General features: G+C 41.5%; 1 pseudogene; it reads left to right on the forward strand.

The window, feature by feature from the left end:
- The first annotated feature begins 4,808 nt into the window (after positions 1-4,808).
- Positions 4,809-22,246, forward strand: LOC146988315 (carnitine O-acetyltransferase-like; annotated as a pseudogene).
- Positions 22,247-23,270: the final 1,024 nt, after the last annotated feature.

Genomic DNA, 23,270 nt, shown 5'->3' on the forward strand with positions numbered 1-23,270 from the left:
AACTAAAACACAGTCTGAATGACGACCTCACACCCGCCCACGTCAGATAACCTCAGCTGGCACTGTATAGCAGTAGTTTGACCCTTATTCACTGTCTTACTGAAGGACAGCTGGAAAAATGTATAACATTCTCTTGTAAAGCTACATCATCCAACTGTGTGTTCACTTTAAAACCACAGATAGGAACAGAGACATGAACCTGTGGTTACTGTTTACTGAGTGTATTATATTATACACGATCCAAGACACTGTTAAATTACAAGACATAATGCATCTGTTTCCACCTTTTCCACCTGTCACAGTAGTTTTACATTGAGTCCTTTTTATGGGCAGAAACTTGTGCCACCAGAAATTGAATTTGAATCATTTATATTTGAATTTGAATTGCTAAACTTGAATAATTAAATTGAAAATTTGAATCACATAATTTGAAATTGTATTGTTTAATTTGAATCATTGCATTAGAAAACTGTATCTGAATAGTATAATTTGAAATTGAAATCCAATGAAATTTGATCCTCACTGAAAATCCAACTCTCATAATTCAAATTCAGTTTTCAAAATTCAGATTCAAAATTTCAAAATTCAAATTCAAATTCAAATTCAAATTCAGTTTTCAAAATTTCAAAATTTCAAAATTCAAATTCAAATTCAAATTCAAATTCAAATTCAGTTTTAGTGTGACAGACATCCGGGTACTTGAAGGATGAAGGAAGAGCAATCGAGCTCAGATACACAGGACTCATCTCGCCTGTGTATCTGAGCCATGGATCTATCTGAGCTCGTAGAGAGAGTGCTGTGCTTAACTGGTTCAACTCTGGTGCCTCCATTAGCTGCTCCTGTCTTTGCTGCTGCGGCGGCGACAATTCTCAGTCTAATCTCGGCTGAAAAAAGAATAAAGGAAGCCGTCTTCGCCGTGACGGGCAACTACGTTGTGACGGCGATGTTTTGATATCAGCGTTAGCTGCTAATTAGCCTGGCAGCGGCTAACGCTGCCTGTAGCCGAGCGGACTGCCAGGCTAATTAGCAGCTAACGCTGATTTCAAAACATAGCCGTTTTTTAAAAAACAACGCGTTACGTGAAAAAAGTAACGGCGTTACGTAACGGCGTTACTAATAACGCGTTACTACCCAACACTGACTGTCACTCATACTGAGGCCTTGTTAGTGTTGTTTATCTTGACCTGCTGTCTATGTTTTTACCTCTAACCCCTGCACAGTGAGCATCACAGCTATAATAATTATGAACTAATGAAGCGTCCTTTCATTTGTTATTTAAATGGGTATTAAAAAATAGGAATTGAAAAAATATATATAAATGAGCTATTCATAATAAATACATACACAGGGTATATACACAAATCTTTGAGTCAATTTACTACCATTTAATACCTTTTTTCACTACCTTCAGATTTTTTTTAATACCACCACGACATCGAGTTGCACCAAGTATCAATCAGAAAGATTTTATGACATGTACATAGATTTTATCATCCAACACTTACTTACATCATTACCATTACCCAGGAGACTCGGTTGCACAACAGGGCATCATCCATAAGTCATCCCCCCCCCCCCCCCCCCCACTCACTCACCTCACTCCACCTCCCTCCCTCCCTCCCTCCCTCACCCAGTTTGCCTCGCTCCGTCTTCCTTCCTCACCTCCCTCCCTCACCCAACTCACCTCACTAACTCTTTAAATAAATACCTGGTTCTGTCTCTACCGTCACAGAACACAGTGGTAGGCCATATATATGTTTTTTTTTTTACATCAGTGTGAAAAGTTTCAACAATGTCCGCACATCTGCACCGTCGGTCTGTGTCTCACGTGCGTTCCATCTGACCTCAGCTCTCAGTAGAAGCTGCAGCTGCTGCAGGTGTCTGTATCTGTAGCGCTTCGGGGCTTCCTGCCCTTTCAAACGGAGCAGACCCGGACCCGGTCCGACTAAACACCGGGCTGGCGGTAGAAGGTTCATGGAGCTGTGAGCCGCGAATGCATGAAAAAAGAGCACATCGGATGTGCGGCGCGTGACGTGCATCTACATTGACACACACATAGGCTACATCAAGGCGCCTGTCATCTCAATTTAAGTCTTCTGCAAACTTGCATTTTCCCATATTCGAAACGTTTTGCCACACGCTAAAATCCGAAGAGATTCACTAGCACTTCTATCCGCCTGACAACTATGCGCGCGAAGACGATTTTAGATTTCTAGCGGCCAATGAATTGATATGACGTCAATATCATTCCTTTTTTTTTTTGAAGTAGCGGCGCAAGCAAGTAATGCTTTATTTATTTTATTAAGCCTATTTCATCAAAATAAAACCAGTCATTGTCCAAAAGAAAAAAAATAATACCTATTCTTTAAAATTAATACCTTTGGACCAAATTTATCACTTTTTAAGGCCATTAAATTTAGCTTTTTTGATTTATCACTTTTTAATACTTTTTAAAACCCCGCGGACACCCTGATACAGTACTTTGGATTTAAAAACTGATTCATGAAAACATGATTTAATTCATTAAATAAAGTTTATAAATGTATATGAATTTATGCATAAATGGTTTAATCAATAAACCACGTAATAAACCATTGCCATAGCAATCGTGAGAAAACAACGGAGATCATTGAAAAAGACACCGACGCTGGACACCGGCGATCAAGCCGGGCCGAGTGGTGAGAGTCAGCAGCTGACGGTGCTCGTCAGATGAGCGGTTCCGTCCGGATCAACCGGGAGCAGCAGAGACTCGTCCCCAGACGCTCCAGAAAGACATGAAGGTAATATAATACATCAAAGGTAAAAAAAAAAAAAAAACTAACTTGCTAGCGAGCTAACTTTTACTGCTTAGATTAGGGCGGATTGCTTTGATCGCCGGCGGAAAGGTAAAAAAAACAAAAAAAAACTCCACATCACACTGACTACAACTATAAGAGATGTATTTTTATGGTAATTCTATATATTTCTATGATTTACAGGTCGTGGATCAAGCAGTGGTCGACCATGGGGCAGAGGTCATGTGACAGCTACAAACGTACAAAGAAGTTCATGCATTTTTACTGATATTTGTAAATAAATTATTATTTTGCCATCAAAAGTCCTTTCTCAGTGTTGTTTTTGTTGTTTTATAGAAGGAGAACACTGTTCAGATGTGTGAGGTGTCACTAAAGCAAAAAATATTAACGTCAAAGTCACTGTTCTGCTTGACCTGTTTCTTTCCACAAAAAGCTTGTGTTTTCGTCAAAAACTGGTGTTTTTGGCGAAACCAGCCTATGTTCTACTGCTGTTTACAAAAGAACGGAAAAAGGTAGAAACAAACTTTTTTTTCCTATTGAAAGAAAAGAGTCTACTCTTTCTCTTGGTAGTTTCAGTGTTTACATAGTCATAGAACACAATATTCTGTGGGTCTTTTAAGATCGTTCAAAATGCTCTAAAACGGCTGGCAGTATGGGGCTCTCTGCTCTGAAAATGGCTGGCAGCCAATGAGTTAAAACGTTTTTTTTTATGAGAGGTGCCAGATCTGCCCAAATAAGTACCAGAACACAGGGAGGCCAAAATTAAGAGGTGCCGGATCTTGTTCCGGCAGGATCCAGCTCAAATTAACCCCTGGGTGTGATTCATTTATTAGTGTGACTGCTGAAGCAGTCACACTATTGTTCTTCTGTTTGGCCATTTTCTTCCGCCTTTTTACGGTCTTCTTCTAGTCCTTCATACTTTGTGCTATTTCAACAATTCATATATCAAAACGTGCAGCTTTTTTTTGAACTTTATCGGCATTACTTTTCTCTTTTTAACTATTTATACTTTTTAAAATATTTAACTTTTTCACAAAAAATCTCACATTCATCAAAGTCTCAACCTCTCTTCTTCACAACTCCACTGTAGTGTAGGGGTTAGGGTGAATGTTTGCCAACCCTAAGGTCACTGGTTCGAATCCAAGGGAAGAACTCTTGTTATGTTATGTTGAATTCTGCTCTCCTCCCCCGCCTTCAATTGGTTACAGGTGTTTGTTATCTCCTTGATTACTCATACCAGTTTGCAGCACATCATCACATTACAATGAATGACAACAGTTTTAAAAGCAGTGTGCTCTCTGTAGCCGAGTGGCAGAGTAAAGGTTTAGTGATCATATGGTCATGGGTTCGATTCCTGCCTCAGTCTTTTCACTTCATTGCTTGACTTTTGATTCCAATTATTCAGCTGTCATTGGACAGTCTTTGATTCCTCATAGTATAAAGCTCATTGTAACTCAGGTTCTCTGTGGCCATATGGTTAGTGCTCAGCCTGAAATTCACAGACATTTTCATTCTAAGTCATTCAAGCTTGACTCTCAAGCTTTCTTGATGTTGACAGTGTGCAGATCATTAACAGACAACAGTCTCTGCAACTGTGTGTGCACCGTGGCCTAGAGGCAGAGTGGAAGTCCAATAACCATGAGGATGTGGGTTCAATTCTGACCTTGGTCAAACATTTGTATGGTGATCACAGCTTGCACTATTTGCTAATTCTGCAACGGCGTTCAGTTGCTGTCAGCAGTCACACCATTTCCATTCTTGGAAATGCTTTTTCTAGTTCTGCATACATTTGTCTATTTGGAAAAGACAAACAGACAAACAAACTGTTGCTTAGATCAACAATATGAACACATATTTACTCCCTCAGACCACTCAGTTTGACAGTTGGTGAGCTCACAGTCCTGTACAAAAAGCCTGGACCTGGATCATTCTCCCGTTAATGTCACAGAGCTATAGGGGACACTGGAGCTTTAAGAGAAGGAACTAATCTATTTATCTCTCTGTCAGATCATCATGTTGAGGATTTGCATAAGACATCTGGTAAGTGACAAACCTTCACACTTAATAACACAGCTGGTGACATCTTGTTTCTAATCAAGATATGTAATGTCACAAACTATGCAATATACTGTACTATTTCCTACTTGCATATAGTATAAGTGTATAGCTTGGATTTTGCTTCATTTGTCTTCATATGTCAGTTTGAGTGAATGTTAAAATTCATCATTTGACAGTAACTACTTTAAAATGATAATACAGTATAGTTTAGTTATGTACAATGCAGTTTTACAGATTAAAAAAAGACATGAAGATGCTGATGATGACATTACTATTATTATTATTATTATTATTATTATTATTACTATTATTATTATTATTTTGATTTACATAGCGCCTTTCATGGGACCCAAAGTTGATTTACAACATCAGCAAAAGAAAAACAACGACAAACACGGACAACCAAATTAGCAGGCAAAGGCTGCAGGAACAAGTGCGTAAATGATGAACAAGATGAAATAGAGTAGGTCCAAAATGTCATCCATTATGGATCACAGTTTTCTTTCTCTCTCTCTTTTTTTTTTTTTTTTTACAGTAGCACTTTATTGAGAATAAATACTTTTCATGAGAAAACATTAGCATTTTAGTTCAATAGCCTCTATGTGACCTAATGGCTCAATCAACTTCGGATCAATAATGTCAATATTAATATGTTTTATTTTGAAAACCAGAACTTGGCGCGCTCTGTATTAAACTAGCGCTGACTTTCTCAGCTGTTCTGAAACCTAAATGTCTAAAAGTTTGACAGTTCAGGGTAAGTCAACCCAGAGATCAGTTTTTAACTCAGACTTAAAGGTGTACAGAAAAGAAAATTGAATTTGAGCCCACTCTGGGTCATAAAATTAGTGTAATAACTCATCTATCAGACGATGTAGGCCAAACTTTATGCAAAATTCTATTTTTGAATAAATCTGGGATGAAAGTGTGTATTTTTTTTCCGCATTGGATAATGCAGGCGCACGGATTATACGTCAGTCTGTACACGATTCACCAGCCACTGATATTGGATCCATAATCCGTCATTCAAACGTCTGAGACACACACACACACACGGAGTTCGGTCTCGCCCCAAGCTTTGAATATCGACCAATCAAATTCGTTTTCCTTACTCGGGTAAACTCGTGTTGCAGCTCGTGACAACTCGGCGCGACAAACAGGACAAACTGCCATTTCTGTACACCTTTAAAAGGTGTGTGTGCACACACCTTGTAAAGGCAAAGCAAGGCATCTTTATTTATATAGCGCATTTCATACCAAGGCAACTAAAAAAGAACAGCATAAAACAGCATGAAAACAAACAATTAGAAAAAAATTGTAAACATTAAACAGAGTTAAAAGCAGGAGCAAAGAAGAATAGAAAGGTAGAAGAAAAGAAAATGGATAAAGCTTTAAGTTCTTAAAAAGAGCTCAGCTATAAGCACATGAAAAGAGAAATGTTTTTAACCTGGATTTAAAAGTGCTTTATACAGTTGGGGCTGATTTCAGTTCTGCTGGTAGTTTGTTCCAGTTGTGAGCAGCATAACAGCTAAATGCTGCTTCACCATGTCTGGCTTGAACTCTGTGCTCCACTATCTGACCTGAGTCAGTAGATCTCAGAGCTCTACTGGGTTTATACTCTACTAACATGTCTTTCATGTATTCTGGACCTAAACCATTCAGTGATTTGCAAACCAGGAGCAGAACTTTAAAATCTATTCTGTAGCTGACTGGGAGCCAGTGTAAGGTCTTCAGAACCGGGGTGATGTGATCTGATCTCTGGTTAAAACTCGAGCTGCAGCGTTCTGAATGAGCTGCAGCTGTTTGATACTTTTGGGGGGTGTCCAGTCAGAAGACTGTTACGAATGAAAGCATGAATCAGCTTCTCCTGATCTGTTTGTTTGTAAATGGTCTCCTTCAGGTGTCAGGTCAGACATAAAGAAAAACCTGCAAACAGATCCAGTGTGTTGTTTTCCCTTGGGGCACAGTCAACATTACTGAGTGAAAACAAAAGCTGTGACATTTGTATTTCGATACATTCTTGTAACCCCTCAGGCAAAGATGGGCAAGATGAAACCTTGTCCATCGGTGACACCAGCAGCTGCTCTTGCTGGCAGAAACCTGACTCAGCAGAGCACGCTGCCCAGTCTGCCCGTGCCCCCTCTGAAGCAGACCTGTGAGCTCTACCTCAGCGTCCTGGAGCCCATGGTGGAGCCACATGAGCTGAAACACACAGAGAAGCTGATGGAGGACTTTCTGAAACCAGGGGGGGTTGGAGAGAGACTGCAGAGGGGCCTGGAGAGGAAAGCAAGCAACACTGACAACTGGGTGAGTTCAACAATATATCAACATATCTGTTTGCTTTTTATATGACAATCTGGGCCCAAAAGTAATCTGATCGGATTTTGGATAATGGATTGGCTCAACTCTTGAGAATGGGTTGTTCAAAAGTAAAAACAGATTCTGATATCAGATTAGATCACGTAATCCAGTCTTGGTTTTAATCTGGATCAAACCCTCAGTTTGTGTTGTTCAAAAAATTTAGTAGGATCGGGAAAACTTTGATCCAAAAAAATCATGATTATTCTGATCCCAGTTAAGTGGATTCAGGGGGGATTTCAGGAACAAAATGTGATTGAAATTAAATTCAAACTGGTCAATTAAACAACATTGATTTATATTTTGCACCTGATTGTTAAACCATCACAGTGATAAAGTTCATTTTTGATTATTCCACAATGGAAGAACTTTTTCCCCAACTACAGGATAATTTAATGAAATTTGAAGTTGAATTTTGAAGTTTGAAATATTCACAGTGTATTTGACTAGTGTACTGTATATTTTTTAAGACATTGAAGAAACAACCAAGAGCACAACAATACATACACCCCCTTTTCAAATAACCCCCATGCTTCTGTTGTTTACAGACCTATCAGCCTTCAGTGTGATATGCAGTCCCATTTAGAGCACTCATTATCTGGATTTGGTCGTCTTGAAAAGTTTGTCTATCTGGAATGTACCAATCCAACTTTGCTTTGAACAACTGGGATAAAAATAAAATTATATGTTCAGAGCTTTATAAGTGGCCTACGTATTTAACAGAGAAGTTACACAGCACAAGTACTTTTGATGTATTTATATAATCTATAGTAGAGAAAATTTATTTTTACTGTCATTGCCAGCAGTCATTTCAACCAGAACGGAAACTTGAAGTTTCCACGCTGCACCGCATCCTACACTTCAACACTTCATACAGTTACATCCAGGAGGAGATCAGAGCATGTTACTGTCATCACCTCTTGTAGATGTAATTTATATCACCCTCAGACTGGGAGAAGATCACGTCACAAACATCTCAATCGCTCCTGTCTTTTTGTTTGCACCTTTTCGTTTACAGTTGACAGAGGGGTATATCAAGTGTGAGTATCTGGACAAACGGAAGCCTCTGACAGTTTTTTCAAACATCGGCACAGTCCTTCCCCACATGGGCTTCAGGAGTAAAAAGGAACAAATAAGGTAAACACACACACAGAATCAGAATCAGCTTTATTGGCCAGTATGTTTACACACACAGAAACTTGTTTTGGCACTTTTGTCTCATACAGGCTTTGTGTAAGTGTCAAAAAGACACAGACAAGAACAAGACAACATATACAAAATAATCAAAATATGTACAAATAAAATGTAGGTTGAGGTTTTGGGTTGTGGGTGAATGACCTGTATGAGTCAGAATACAGTTCTTGTTAAAATCGTCCTTCATTTGTTTTCTCTGTGTAGGTTTGCTGCTGAATTTGCATCAGGTCTCCTGAATGCAAGTGCAATGGTTGATAAGTGAGTACCGACCTTAAATTGTCATCATTTTCCCAGACATCTGTACTTTGAGTTTAACCTCAAGCTCATTAACAGACTGGTCTTATCCAGGTCTGATGCTCTTCTTGTATCCAGCCATGACTTATTGTCTTAAAGGGATAGTTCAACATTTTGGCATGTTTGTTACCTTTATTTGTTAGCACAAGCTATTTTTAGAACGGCCGAGCCGAGCCGTGAGCTGTTCAGAGCTATGCTATGGAGGCTAATGGAATTTCTTGGTTTCCCTAATCAAATTCATCAAATACACAATCCAACAACTCCAAAACGCTCTTGTGGACAAGTTGTGACCTGCAAATTCACCACGCTATGAGATAATAACGGAACGTTACGAGACAGAGTTGTTTTCGAGGCAAATGCAGAGACTGCTTACCGAAAAACTGCACCTGAAGGGATCGCGCATCAGCGGTTTTGCATGAATTTACCTCAAAAACAACTCTGTCTCATAATGTTTCGTTATCATCTCATAGCGTGGTGAATTTGCTGGTCACAACTTGTCCATGAGAGTGTTTTGGAGTTGTTGGATTGTGTATTTGATGAGTTTGATGAGGGAAACCAAGAAATCCCATTAGCCTTCGTAGCGTAGCTCTGAGCAGCTCGCAGCTCTGCTCCGCCGTTCTAAAAAGAGCTTGCACCGACAATTAAAGGTAACAAACCTACTGCTATGACTATAGGGATTATGGCAATGGGCCAATTTGCCAAAATGTTGAACTATCCCTTTAAGTGCATATTTCAAAATGTCAGCTGTAACAAAGGTTTCTTAAAAACACTGCAACATCAATGAAGACATACTGACCTTCAAGACTTGTGTTATTAGCTAAAGAGGCTACAGCTGAGTCAAGATGGAAGCAGCTCTATATAACTTCAAATAGTCCTCAGCATCCAGTGAATCAGGCAGCTTGAGTTGTAAATGTTGTAGTTTGGCTGAGTTCATGTTTAATGAGTGTATGTTTTGTAGTGACAAAGTACCAGTGGACTACATGGGAGGGAGGCCGCTGTGTATGAAGCAGTACAGCCAGGCGCTGTCGTCCTGCCGTATCCCTGGTCTGAAGACGGACTCTCTGGTGTTCCACGCCAAGACACCCAATGCCCCCAAACACATCAGCGTGGTGCACAACGGCCAGGTCAGGGTTCCAGCCAGGTCATTTGGCACAATCAAACTGTTCACGGCCTCCCAACTCTAAATTATACATAACTACATACAGCTACATGGGGAGGGGGGCATGTGTCCCGGTGCTGATGAATGCTTTTTAATTAAAGGGGAAATATTATGGAAATAACACTTTTTGAAGGCTCTTTAACATACAGTATATTTGGGTGTTTGTCTTGCCTTCCGGCCCCCAAAATGTGATAATTGACAAAAAGAGCTGTAATTTTCAGGCTCCCTATAGTTAAAATCCATGTGGTTTGTTGTAATTTGCATAATACCACCCCTACCTGGTACCAATAGAAGGGGCAGGGTGGGGCAAGCAGTGGCTCATTTGCATTTAAAGGGACATGCACTGAAACCAGCCGTTGTGAACAGGGCTGTTTTGAGAGAATAAAAAGAGCTGTGATGTTTGATCCTTGGGGTATTTTGACCAAAGCATGTCACAGACATGTCTTTAAGACACCTGGGAACTACTTTAATTTGTGGAAAAGGGGCCCATAAATTACACTCATGCATTGAGTATACATACAGATGTACACACACATGTGACTGAGTCCGTAATCCATTCTTTCTTGTGTGTCCTCCCCTTGAATGCAGTTCTTTGCACTGGATGTGCATAACAGTGACGGGACTCTGCTGACATCCGATCAGCTCTACGTCCAGCTGGAGAGGATCTGTGAGGCCTCACCACACACCACCACGGAGCCTGTCGGCATCCTCACCACACAGTACCGAGACATCTGGAGCAGAACCTACAACTGCCTCATTCAGGGTGAGTTACGTAAGGGATAATGCCCGACGAGGTGTCCATTATCAGAAATTAATGGACGACGCGGAGGCGTGAACCGTCCGACGCGAAGCGGAGGACGGTTGCTTCCGCGAAGTCCATTAATCTCTGATAATCGGACACCTCGAAGGGCATTATCCCGCTTATACCATGGTCACTTACGAGATAAATACATATTAAATCAATTACTTATAATTTAATGTTGTTTTTACCGTTAAAATGTTGTTTTTACCGTTAAAATCACACGTCTTTAAGCGGCTGAGCCGAGCGGACTATTTAATAACTCGTCGGCGATAAAAAAAAAATAAAAAAAAAGAGGGACCCGCTGTGACCGCAGCGTAACGTTACAGCCAGTGACTCTGTCACAGTCTGGTAGTTGATCAGTGAAGCGAGGTGATGTGACGGCTCAAATGTTACGTGACACAAAGTATTATTTCAGACGGCCAGTGCACTTCTTACCGCTGGTGTGTTTACAGACTCCAGTGCCGTGATGCGCTGAAAAAAAGTTGTTATGGTCCGAGTGTCCGTTGCCGTGGTTACCAACAAGCGTTTGAGCCAGCGCAGTAATATTTAGAACGTAATCAGGCTATTTTACCGGAACATCTTTATTCATGGGTTGCAGTGACGTCACGTCGAAGGGACCGCCGCCATATTTGTGTCCGATTTGACAGGTCTCCTCATATGACAGCATGCAAACCGCAGGATGGAAATGACAGTTTCTTGACAAAATGACAGGGTTTCATACATCCTGTCTGGGTTTATATCTCTATAACAACAGACAAACTCTATATTATCCCACTTATTACACAGTTTATGAATTAATTAATTAATTTGAGACGTGTTGATCAAAGTCCTTAGTCCGGTCACTTCTCCGCTGTTTGCTCCTCACCCTCCTCTCGGTCGACTCGTGTGTAGTTGTTTTCAATGGGCTTTTGATAATCAATCAGTAGATTGATGAATTATCATGTAAATGTTACGTTGTGTGCATTTATGTAGTCCTGGCTGTCATAAGAGATTACGATACGGGACACGTTTGTGTCACGGACTCGCGGTGGCACAGACACAGCTGGTCAAAGCTGTGTCACTGCGCTGGCCCGTCCGCTCTGTCCGCTCTGATCGCAGGTTTGGTTTCCAGCAGCGGTGAGGGAGGTAGAGAGCCTCCACTCTCCCTCTAACAAGCTACAAGTCATGTTTCTAACATCACAATTAGTCTGAAGCTGGTAAAAATGAAACACAAGGTAAAAATCCTTGATAGTTCTTCTGCCCTGCTCCGCTGATCAGAGCGGCGACCCTAGCAACGGCCCGTTTTACTTAGCAACGGTCTGTTATACAGAAATAAAAGACCCTAAATGCAGAATCAGTGAGTAATTAATAAGAAAGTAATCAAAATGCAGAATTCAATATATCCATGTTATTAAAAAAAAAAGTGAATCCCCTCTTTTAGTGAGACTTGTCACAGCCCATGCTGCCACTGATAGACTGCCTGCAGTCAACTATTTATTTCGCCTATAACTTTACGTCTTTTGGGATGGAATAAAACTGCAGTCCGGGGTTTTTTTTGGCGACTGCTATCACATTCAACAGCACAATATAATCCTGGCATCTTTCAAATAACGTCAATTTTCGGTCTCTTGCTGATTTCCTCCAACTACTCCACTTGTTCTGGTAACGTGACGCTGTGATCTGTGCCCAGATCGCCCTGATTCGGACACAAATATGGCGGCGGAGAAACACAGTGACGTCATGTGAATCTAATGAATAGGTGTCCATTATCACTTTTTAATGGACACCCCGCAGCCAATCAGAATCGAGGATTCACCCAGACCATGGTATAATCCTGAAGAACCACTGACCTGATGTCACCGAAAAACAGTCATTCATGTGAATGGCATGTGAAGTTTTCCCTGATTGACCATGTGAAAGTAGAAGCTGATAAATGGCACTGCTGCAGCCTGATGTGCATGTCCCCGGTGTGTCCAGATGAGACCAACAGAGAATCGCTGTCAGCTATTGAGAGGAGCATCTTCACAGTGTGTTTGGACAATGCACAGGCCAGAATGCCAGATGAGACGCGTCAGAGTGCCATTCTGCAGATACTGCATGGAGGGGGCAGTGAATGTAACAGTGGGAATCGATGGTTTGACAAGGGATTACAGGTGATATAACATAAGCAAATAATGATATGGTGTATCATGATGCTGGTGACCAATATCACTAATAAGGAAATCACTGTAATGAGATCAAGGCAAGGCAGAGCAATTTTATTTGTATAGTTTTACAACCAGTTTGTATCAGATAGATGATAGATAGATGGATTTGGCTGATCCCTTGGGGAAATCCCTTCAGGAAATTTTGGTTCCACTTGCAGTGCTATATGAAAAAAGAGAAAAGGGAAAGCATACGAACAAACAAAAAAACACAAACAAAACTAGTGCCAAATATCAATATCAATATGGTCCAGCAACAAAAACTCAAGAGTGCAAATAACAGATAAAAAGGTTAAACATGTGCAAAGGTAGTAGTGATTGCATCGTCCTAAGTGACTTATTGATTAAATGACCAGAAAATAAATTGAAAAATAAATAAATAATAAGTCTAATGATGATGTAGTGTTGTGTGTGATGTATGTGATAGTGTGGTGTGATGTAACTAACAGAGTTGGGATATGAGGCTAATGTTCGGTTTGCGCATCTTATGTCTTTGTCAGATAATGATTGGAGAGGATGGGACGTGTGGTGCAAACGCCTTACACTCTGCCGCGGATGGGACAGTCTGTATGGGGTTGGGCGATCTTACTGCAACATTCATGTGAGTAGACGAACAGTAAATGAGCTATTGTAGGTGATATAGCCTATTTATCGAAAATGGACCCATTAACAAGTGTGGGTAAGACTTTTTTTTATAACCAAATACAAACTCCTAGTTGTCCCTTTAATTAAGTGAACAGACAAGATATTAGTAACTCTCAGTTAACATCATTGGCCAATTCATTCAACCTGTTTAAAAGTATGACAATTAATTGGATTTGCATTGTAATTACTGATATTCAGTAAAATACATGGAATCAATCCCGAGCCTTTAACGTCCAAGTCTGAGTCGAGTCTCAAGTCTTTTATTTTTGTCAAGTCAAGTCACCAAAACAGCGACTCGAGTCGACTCAAGTCCAAGTCACAATGACTCGAGCCCCCGTCTCTGGTACGAGTGAATATAAACCAACTAGTTTCAAATAGGAAGGCTGCTCAGCCATCAGATGTCCATACTTTTATGTATTTTATGAACCACCGTCAATTGTGGATTTTTATTCTTTGCCAAATTAGAGTTTGTTCTGTCTCACGTCTCATTTCCGTTCATTCTGGAAACAGGATGAAGCCAAAGACCACTCGGCCTCCAGAGGAGCCTTTGCCCATGCCCCAGAAACTTCACTTCAACATTACACCTGAGGTCAAGAAGGACATTGAGGAGGCCAAGCAGCACATTGACAAGTGAGCCCAGTTTTAACCTACACGAAAAAGACAGACCCATGTGCTGCTGTGTGAACAGCCACATGTGGCAGTGGTCATTTTTCCAATTTAACACGACAGTTTAGAAAAAAAAACTGTGATCAAGGTATATGAACAGAGGTATATGAACCAGGTGAGCACGCTCAGAGGAATGTCAGTCTTGGTATATTATAAATCACAAATACAAATTCATAGTTATGTAATCAAATACATGCGATCATGGTAAAACAAACCAAAAGGAGGACAAACACACACAAAAAAACACCCATTTGTTTCTATTCATATCTTTTTCAAAAGCGTTCTATATTTAATTGTTGTCTTTTTGTAGCTTCGAAAATAAAGCATTTTTCCTACCATACTAACTATATTATTCAGGTCCTTTCCTTCTGCATCATCTCTTAAATCACCAAAGATTATAGGGCAACAGTAAGTTTGAACAATGAACGGAAATCTGTTTACACAACTTGAATCCAAAACAGTGCAACTTGCAGTACCAAAATAAGTTCAGACTCCTCTTCAGAAACGTGGAATTATTGGAACTAATTTATGTTGTGCACAGAAGCTGCAGGTTCAGGATGCTTTCAGTTTTGCACAGAGCTTGTTGCTCAGTATACAAACAACTGCCACTGGCAACGCAGCACAGCTAACTAATAATAAACTACATACAGGGTTCTTCAACAGGACTATTGTAGATTGTAGGTATGAAGGTTTACATCTCAATTCACTAGGTAGTAGCCAGACCCACTTGTATAACACAAACTAATTCTTAATAGGTTTTGACCACTGTTAGGTTTAGACACAGAGATATGCTGACACCTCTCCCATCCCCACCTCCACAGAATGGTTCGAGACCTGACCCTGAGAATCACCACGTTAAACCACTTTGGAAAGAACGCCCTGAAGGCCCTCAAGATGAGCCCAGATGCATTTGTGCAGATGGCTATACAGCTAGCCTACTACAGGTGAGTGTGGAGGCAGACTGTTTATATTATAGGATATATTAATCATCAGGCTGTGTCCATCCCTGGAGCTGGGATGTGGTCATCAGCCAGTAACTGGAGCTACCAATAAACAAACATCTCACTGGATACTTAGTAAACTAGAATCACCTCCTTGTGTTTGTCTGTCTGTTTCAGTTACTGTTTATCCAGTGATGGAATATGAACCATTTGTGTGACAGTTTTATCATAATTGTTGTGTTAAAGCAGATATCAGTGGAATGTTTTTGTTAATATAAGTCCTAAATAGTCCTATTTTCCGTCAGCAATCACTTACATGAAGTATTTCAGCCTAAACACGAGTCTCTCCGTCACTCTGCTCTGCTGTAACCCGAGGAGAAAATTTTCCTTGTGGGATACAAGTGTTATCCAATGAGGAGAGAGAACGGCATGAAGGGCTGTGTGTGCAGCCAAGGGATGCGCGTGAATGTGGTGACGTAGCACGAGGACCAATTGATGCCTGACAAGGGCGGGGGCTGCTAACTCATGGTGCGTTCAAGGAAACTCGTACTTTGTGTTTTTCCTTCCTGTGAAGTCATACCAGTTCGATCTGGTACGAGTTCACGGGTCGGAAGTTACGAGTGGCCGTTATAGTGACTTTCACAGACAACAGGACGGTAAAAACACGAGCTACGGGTTACCTGGAACGCTACCAAGTCGTAGTTGTGACTTGAAGCTGTAACTTACGGTTTCAAAAGCCTGCCTTGAACACAGCATTAGCCGAAACGGCCGTGCCGCTGTTATCTGCTTTAAGTCTTGAGGTTTGGTTAAATTGTGTTTTGTGAGGTTGGTACTGATTGACCCTTGACCACCACTTTAGCAAATTAGAAGTTTATATAGCGTGTTAGAGATATCCTGACCTGGCTGTCCCCAATGAGAGAATAAGACCAACTGACAACCTGAAGAAAAATAATACTTGCATGGGGCGTTTAGAGGGGTGCAGAATACAATTACGTTTCCATAAAAAATTATGTTTAGTCTGAATTATATCATTTAAAAGGGACAACGAGGAGTTTCTATTTGGTTATAAAAAAGTCTCACGTTAATGTGGATGTATCTACGCTACCCACACTTGTTCATGGGCCCATTTTCGATAAATATTTTGTTTTGTCTCTATCGTTATTTTGTTATTATTAGTGGTGGCGGAAATGCTGGTCGAGCCAACCAGCGTTTCATTACTTTCGGTTTCGTGGCGAGTCATGAGAATAACGCCGCCGAATCGCCGTTTATGGTCGGGACTACTGTATGTGATCGTCTTTGAACCTCCGACTTTAATTCTTGATGAATGAAAACATGAGTCCGTCTTCCGCCGGTCAAAGAATTTCACGGTGCGCGCGGAGGCTCATAAATGTAGTGTGAAAATGCTTTGCTTTTCCAAAACTCCTTGTTGTCCCTTTAAGAAATTGTGATGGGTTTGACAATGACTTCCTGTTTACATTGTACCAGCCAGTAGCAGTCACTTCTCCACTGTTTTGCTAAGCCTCCTCCTGGTTGTGTGCAAGACAGATTACGGTTTACGGGTGCGTTTGTTGTGGACTCGCTGTGCCACCAAGACGAGAGCTGTGTTTTCAGCCACAATGTGGAAGGAGCCTCCACTCTCCCTGTAACAAGTTACAAGTCATTTATCTAACATCACAATTAGTCCCAAGCTGTTTCATGAAGGTAAAAATTAAACATAAGGTAAATATCCTGCATAGTTCCCTAGCAATGGGGTGTTATACTTAGCAAGGGTCTGGCAACCGACTGCTGGAATTATTTTTCTGTTGTTGCTGTTGCCTCTGATGTGTTTGCAGAGTGACAGTATTAGTGTGTATGTTAGACCACTGAGAACATCTCTCCTGCTTGTTTCCAGGATTCACCACCAGTGCTGTCCAACCTTTGAACCAGCCTCCCTGCGTATGTTCAAACTGGGCCGTGTAGCTGCCATCCATTCAAACTCAAAGGCCTCTGCTGACTTTGTCAAGGCCTTTGATGACCCCAACATAAAGGTGTGATGATGCAACTATTATATCATCAACTATGTGTAACTACTAGCTGCATCTAATCGTATAGTCATTTCTAGTTTTGACACCCCTCATAGTAGCTACTGTCTCTGTGCCTAATATTTTACTTAACCACTGACCGTAATTTAGTGTTCAGCACACTTACTGTATGTTTGATTGGTCTGAGATATCAGATGGATCAGAGGTATTGAGTAGGCTGCTTTACATCATCTACAGTGGCTGTAACACTTTTGTTTTCTTGTTTCACACAGAACTCAGAGAAGGCTGATTTATTGAAGAAAGCTATAAAAACACACAAGTGGTACACTAACATGGTGAGTATCATTTGCAGCACCCGTTCAGTATTGATTCAGTTTATTAGATTGATAGATATTAATTGTCATTGCATATTAAAAACAAAACAGAGCTTCATTCAGCAGTGATCTGCTCCGAATAGCTGCATACATACAAAGCTACGTAGCTACAAGATGCTTATTAGCCTATAGACATTGGTCCCAATGGTCTCTATATATTATTCCAACTCACACACATCAGGTTCTATATTATAATCATCTCTGTATATTTAATTGTCCTTGTCCAATTTAAAAGACTGAGAGGAGGTTATACTGTAGTAAATACACATCTGGGTCAGACACAGATGAAGTGCTATACAACAGTGAAGGGTAGACAGAGTAGTATTAGGTAAACTACCGTATGAACTGAGCAGGTTTATGAATCCGAATGGGAAGGGAATGCATTTCAATGTCTGACAGAGTTGACGGAAATGAGGATGAATATAAAGTGTGTGTTGGTGTGTTTTGCATCCTATCAGGTGGTCAGCGGTCAGGGAATAGAGGGACATCTGTTGGGTCTGAGGTTGCAGACAGCTGAAGAAAACATCCCCATGCCTGAACTCTTCACAGACGCCTCCTTCACCAAAGCTTTTGACTATCAAATCTCTACAAGCCAGGTAAGTGACATGAAGTAATGACACTGTGGTACCACTATAGCACCATGATAAAGATCTAGGGCCCTAGTTTCTTGGCGCAGCGCAGGTGGCGCAAGGTAACGCAGCTGGTCTAATGCAAGTTTCGACCAGCGCAGCCTAGTGCAAAGTCAGATTGGAAGATTGGCAGATCGCGCTGCGCTGAGATAGGCGTGGCCACGCAGCAGGGGGAGGCGTCACAGATTCAGCTTGGTGCAGTGGAAGTTTTGTGCGAAAATGTCCCGCCGAGGTTGCGCTGAAAGCTTGCCACCTCCAACCAGGTCTACTCTCAGCGCAGGGCTGAGAGTAGGTGCAGTGGAAGTTTGGCTGACTGACCTGCAGTGCACACACGTCACCAAGACCTCACAGGCAGATCTCCACAGTTCCAGACACATTTCAATGCAATAAATATCCACAATAACCACTATTTAATGCAACTAACGGAATCAACACGTGGATTTATATCTATATAGATTGTCCCGTCACATCTGAGTCAGATCAAAGCAGAGATCAAAGGCTGTCGGCGCGTAAAGGAAACTCCACCTGAATTAACACAGCAGGGACGAACTGGCACTGAAAAGCAGCTGTGGATGTCCCAAAAGCAGGACTGAGGGTGGATGACTGCATGTCGCTGCCGTGTTGAGATACCACTCTGCCCTTGTGATGATCGCTTTATTTATTTATTTACTTATTAATTCATTAGCGCGAGCGACCGCATCACGCAGCCGTAATGAAAAACAAAACACAAATCTTCATCTCTCTTAGTCCACCACAACATCCTCGGTATCAGATAGTCAGTATATAGCCTACTACAGTATACTCAGCATCTCTATCACAGAAAAAAAAGAGACAGACAGAGAGAGAGAGAGAGAGGGGGGGGGGCGCGTCCTTTACGCTGATTTCATACCGCATGGTGTTTGTTTATGTTGTGATTAGTGTAGGCTACACCTCTCATCTTGCTTACACAGGGTTTGAATAAATGTGAGTTTCTTTATTAGTTTATTAGTTGTTGTTTCTTACATTGGGCAGCCGTTCTCAGTGTATCAGATCAAACCTGATTAAGGATATTAGTAAACTCATTATTGGTCACTCTGAGCTCGGACCTCCGGACCAAAACAGCTGTTTACTCCTGGGAGAGGTTCGGCCTCTGGCGTCGCTGTCTCCTCAGTCCATGTCAAAGTATAAAATGACAAACTTGCAGCGCGCATCGCCCTTCGCGCAGTTAAAGGTGAGGAGAGGAGCTCATTTGATTGGTGAAGATCTGACTCGGCTGTGTCAAACCCACTCCACGCCTTTCTCTCCTCCTCCTGTCTCCCTCCCGCCCTCTCTCCTCCCTCTTCACCGTTTGCGCCGGTAGGAGGGACGAGGGGAGGGCTTGCGCTGGTCTAAGTCTGACTGCGCGGCCCACCAGACTTGCGAAATGGACCTGGGCCACACCCCGTTGACGTGGCGAAGCTGCGCTGAGGTTAGACTTCACCTGGTCTAAGAAACTAGGGCCCCTAGTCTTTATCCTATCACGTTGCCTATATAGCCACTCCAGCACTGACTGTACAGTACACATGTTTAATGATACTGTGACTCTTGTTGAGTGCTGTACATAAGTATATTTAAGTATATTAAAGGGATAGTTCAACATTTTGGCAAATTGGCCCATTGCCATAATCCCTATAGTCATTATAGTAGGTTCGATACCGTTAATTGTTGGTGCAAGCTATTTTTAGAATGGCCGAGCAGAGCCGTGAGCTGCTCAGAGCTACGCTACGGAGGCTAATGGGATTTCTTGGTTTCCCTCATCAAATACACAATCCAACAACTCCAAAACGCTCTGGTGGACAAGTTGTGACCTGCACATTCACCACGCTATGAGATAATAACGGAACGTTACGAGACAGAGTTGTTTTCAAGGCAAATGCAGAGACTGCTTGCCGAAAAACTGCCCCCGATGGGAACGCGCATCCGCGGTTGAGAACAAGAGCGTTTTGGAGTTGTTGGATTGTGTATTTGATGAGTTTCAGTGTTTCCCCTACCATTGTGCAGGCCTGGCGGGCTGCCAGGCCAACGAGAGCCCCCGCCAGGCCAAAAAATAATAATAATATGGCAAAAATTAGTGACATTCATTCAGAAATCAATAATCATTTCTGTTTAGGAGGCTCTGTGCAGCGCTGTTCTGCAACGCGAGTCAACCTGCTTCGCTGCCTAGTAATGATGCGAGTGTGCGAGCATATTATGGGATGTTGAGGTTTGTAGCAAGTAAACTACGGTGCCTTGGAAAAAAGAAAAAATATCGCGGGTGACAGACGCACATTATGCAAGAGAGACAGGGGAGGGGGGAGAGAGAGTGAGAGGAGGGATTGACGCGGAGCAAAGGGACTGTCAGGTGGAATCGAACTGGGTCGCTGCAGCGGCTGTGCTCTACCAGGTGAGACAGGTTGTACGTTGCTCGCGGCTCGCCGTATTTAATCGGTGATTTCACCGAGCGTCAGTGACGGTGAGCGGCCTGACGCTGCTTCATTAACGCCGCCGCTGTTTCAGACTCGGGGCAGACGCACGCAGCAGCAGTCACCGGTTACCGTTACCATACCAACGAGCTGACGTGTCGGTTATAACCCTGTTGTCAATAAACACACGTGGAGACGGTGCTTCAACCGAACCACACAGCTGTTAGATGTTTGGCTGTTTCCCTGTCACTGTTGTTTCAATGTCAATGGGCTATTTCCAGTAGTTCAAGTCAAATGGCCCCAACCAAGTACTGAGAGCATATAGTTGGACATACTTTTCAAAAGGCCAATATTTTCATCTTAAAAATGCTTTTTTAAATTGGTCCTTTCTAATATTAATTTTTTTTAGATACCAAATTAATACTGAAGCTAAATTGTCCACTGTCCACTGCAGCATGTGAATGCAAAATCTGATTGGAGGAGCCATTTATCTGTTAAAATGTTGTCCATGTTTTGGCCATGAAATGCCCTCATCAGGCATTAAGGTGGCTCACCTGTTCAGATAGGGGACGGAGGGTGTAACTGCTACTGGTCAAACAATGTCTGCAATGGTTGCCATTTAAATGTAATTATTAATAATGATAAATACTGCCTTCTGAAGAAAGAAATGTTGTGTGGTGTTGTATACAGTCAACAGGAAGGATTTCTGTGTCATGAGCGAAAGTATGCACCACACAGCCAGAAAAAAACCCTCTTAGGCAGGGCAAGTAAGAATTTAGATGGGGCAAGTAGAGTACTTGCCCGACAGGACAAGTAGTAAAAAACCTTAACATCGCACCCTGATGTGACGCCTCCTTTTATATTTAATAGAGGGGGGTGCGTGCTGTCCCACGCGCCTCCTCTGTTCAGGATTTTTCCTTGGGTACCACCGGGCCTAAAAAATATTCTAGGGGAAACACTGAGTTTGATGAGGGAAACCAAAAAATTCCATTAGCCTCTGTAGCGTAGCTCTGAGCTCCACCGTTCTAAAAACAGCTTGCACCGACAATTAAAGGTAACGAACCTACTCCTAAAACTGTAGGGATTATGGCAATGGGCCGATTTGCCCAAATGTTGAACTATCCCTTTAAGTAGTCCACTAGACTTCTGTGTAGACCATACTGTAGGACACACCCTGTTGGGAACCCTATTATTTAGCTCTTTACTGAATCAATTTTTAGACCAAACTGCATTATAATAATTGAGCATGTACAGTGAGAATACTTTTGCACAGAATATAAGAGCGTGCAGGTGTATTTTGATATTGAAAAGCCAACCTGTGCTGTTCAAAGCTATACAATACAATTTTATTTATTTTGCGATACAAAAATATCAAGTTGTCTCGGTCCTCTCTGGGCAAATTGTGACAATTTGTTTCCAAATCAGAGAAAAACATTATAGATGTGCACTATATGAATAAGTAACCACTGCTTCCTCTCTGTTCCCGGTCAGGTCATATCAAAGACCAACTTTCTGCCATGTGTCGGCCCTGAAACTGCCGACATATACGACGTGTGCTACAGCATTCTGAGCGATCACATCAGCTTGATAGTGTCACACTTTGAACCTCCCAACACCTGCAAAGAAACAAATGCAGAACGTCTGATTGAAGTCATGGTGGACGCATTGCTGGACATGAGGAAGATGCTGGAACACCAAGAGGCAGTTTGAAACTAAAACACAGTCTGAATGACGACCTCACACCCGCCCACGTCAGATAACCTCAGCTGGCACTGTATAGCAGTAGTTTGACCCTTATGCACTGTCTTACTGAAGGACAGCTGGAAAAATGTATAACATTCTCTTGTAAAGCTACATCATCCAACTGTGTGTTCACTTTAAAACCACAGATAGGAACAGAGACATGAACCTGTGGTTACTGTTTACTGAGAGTGTATTATACTCGGTCCAAGACACTGTTAAATTACAAGACATAATGCATCTGTTTCCACCTTTTCCACTTGTCACAGTAGTTTTACATTGAGTCCTTTTTCGCAGATGTTTTAATTCAAAGCGACGTACAAGGGAGGAGCATCAGTTAGTTTCAGTGCAGTAGGAACATGACTGTAAATATTACAGTAAACTAAGCGAAGCTGGATGTAGCAGTAGATTTATCAGATGGATATGAGAGTGGTGCCGGTCGTCTCAACTGTCAACAAGAAGAAACAATGTACCAAACTGTTTTTATACTGTATGTAACCCCTTTTTCCCTTAGTGTTTATAATCTACACTGTGGTCACACCCAATAAAATAAAACAGGTCCTAGGTTCTCAGCTGAAGATGGTGAATTCGCTGTGGTTCTTAATGAAACAAGAGACTTTATCATTACAGTGGGAAAAAGGAAATAACTAGCGCGGTGCCTCCACTGAAAACTTACAGGTGTTAGCAAAAATTATGTAAGCCCTCAGAAATACAAATGACTCTTAAACAACAATATGTAAAAGGTAAGACACAAATATTTATTCTTATTAAACCCTTTTAGATTTTTTTTGTAATGATACCTTTAAATTTAGAAAAGCTTCAGCAAATAGAAAATAATAAACAAAAACACTTCCTGTATTTTGATTCAAAACAGTAATACCTGAAGTTTCAAAATGCTTTCTTTTTCCCCCTTTTATATAGAACAGTTTTTAGTTTACTTCAACCAACCAATAATGAATCAAAAGAGTGTTCTTAACCCTTTCTGTTCTCTCAG

The sequence above is a fragment of the Trachurus japonicus genome, chromosome 4, assembly GCF_045865225.1.
Source record: "Trachurus japonicus isolate A0001 chromosome 4, Traja_1.0".
Lineage (NCBI taxonomy): Eukaryota > Metazoa > Chordata > Actinopteri > Carangiformes > Carangidae > Trachurus > Trachurus japonicus.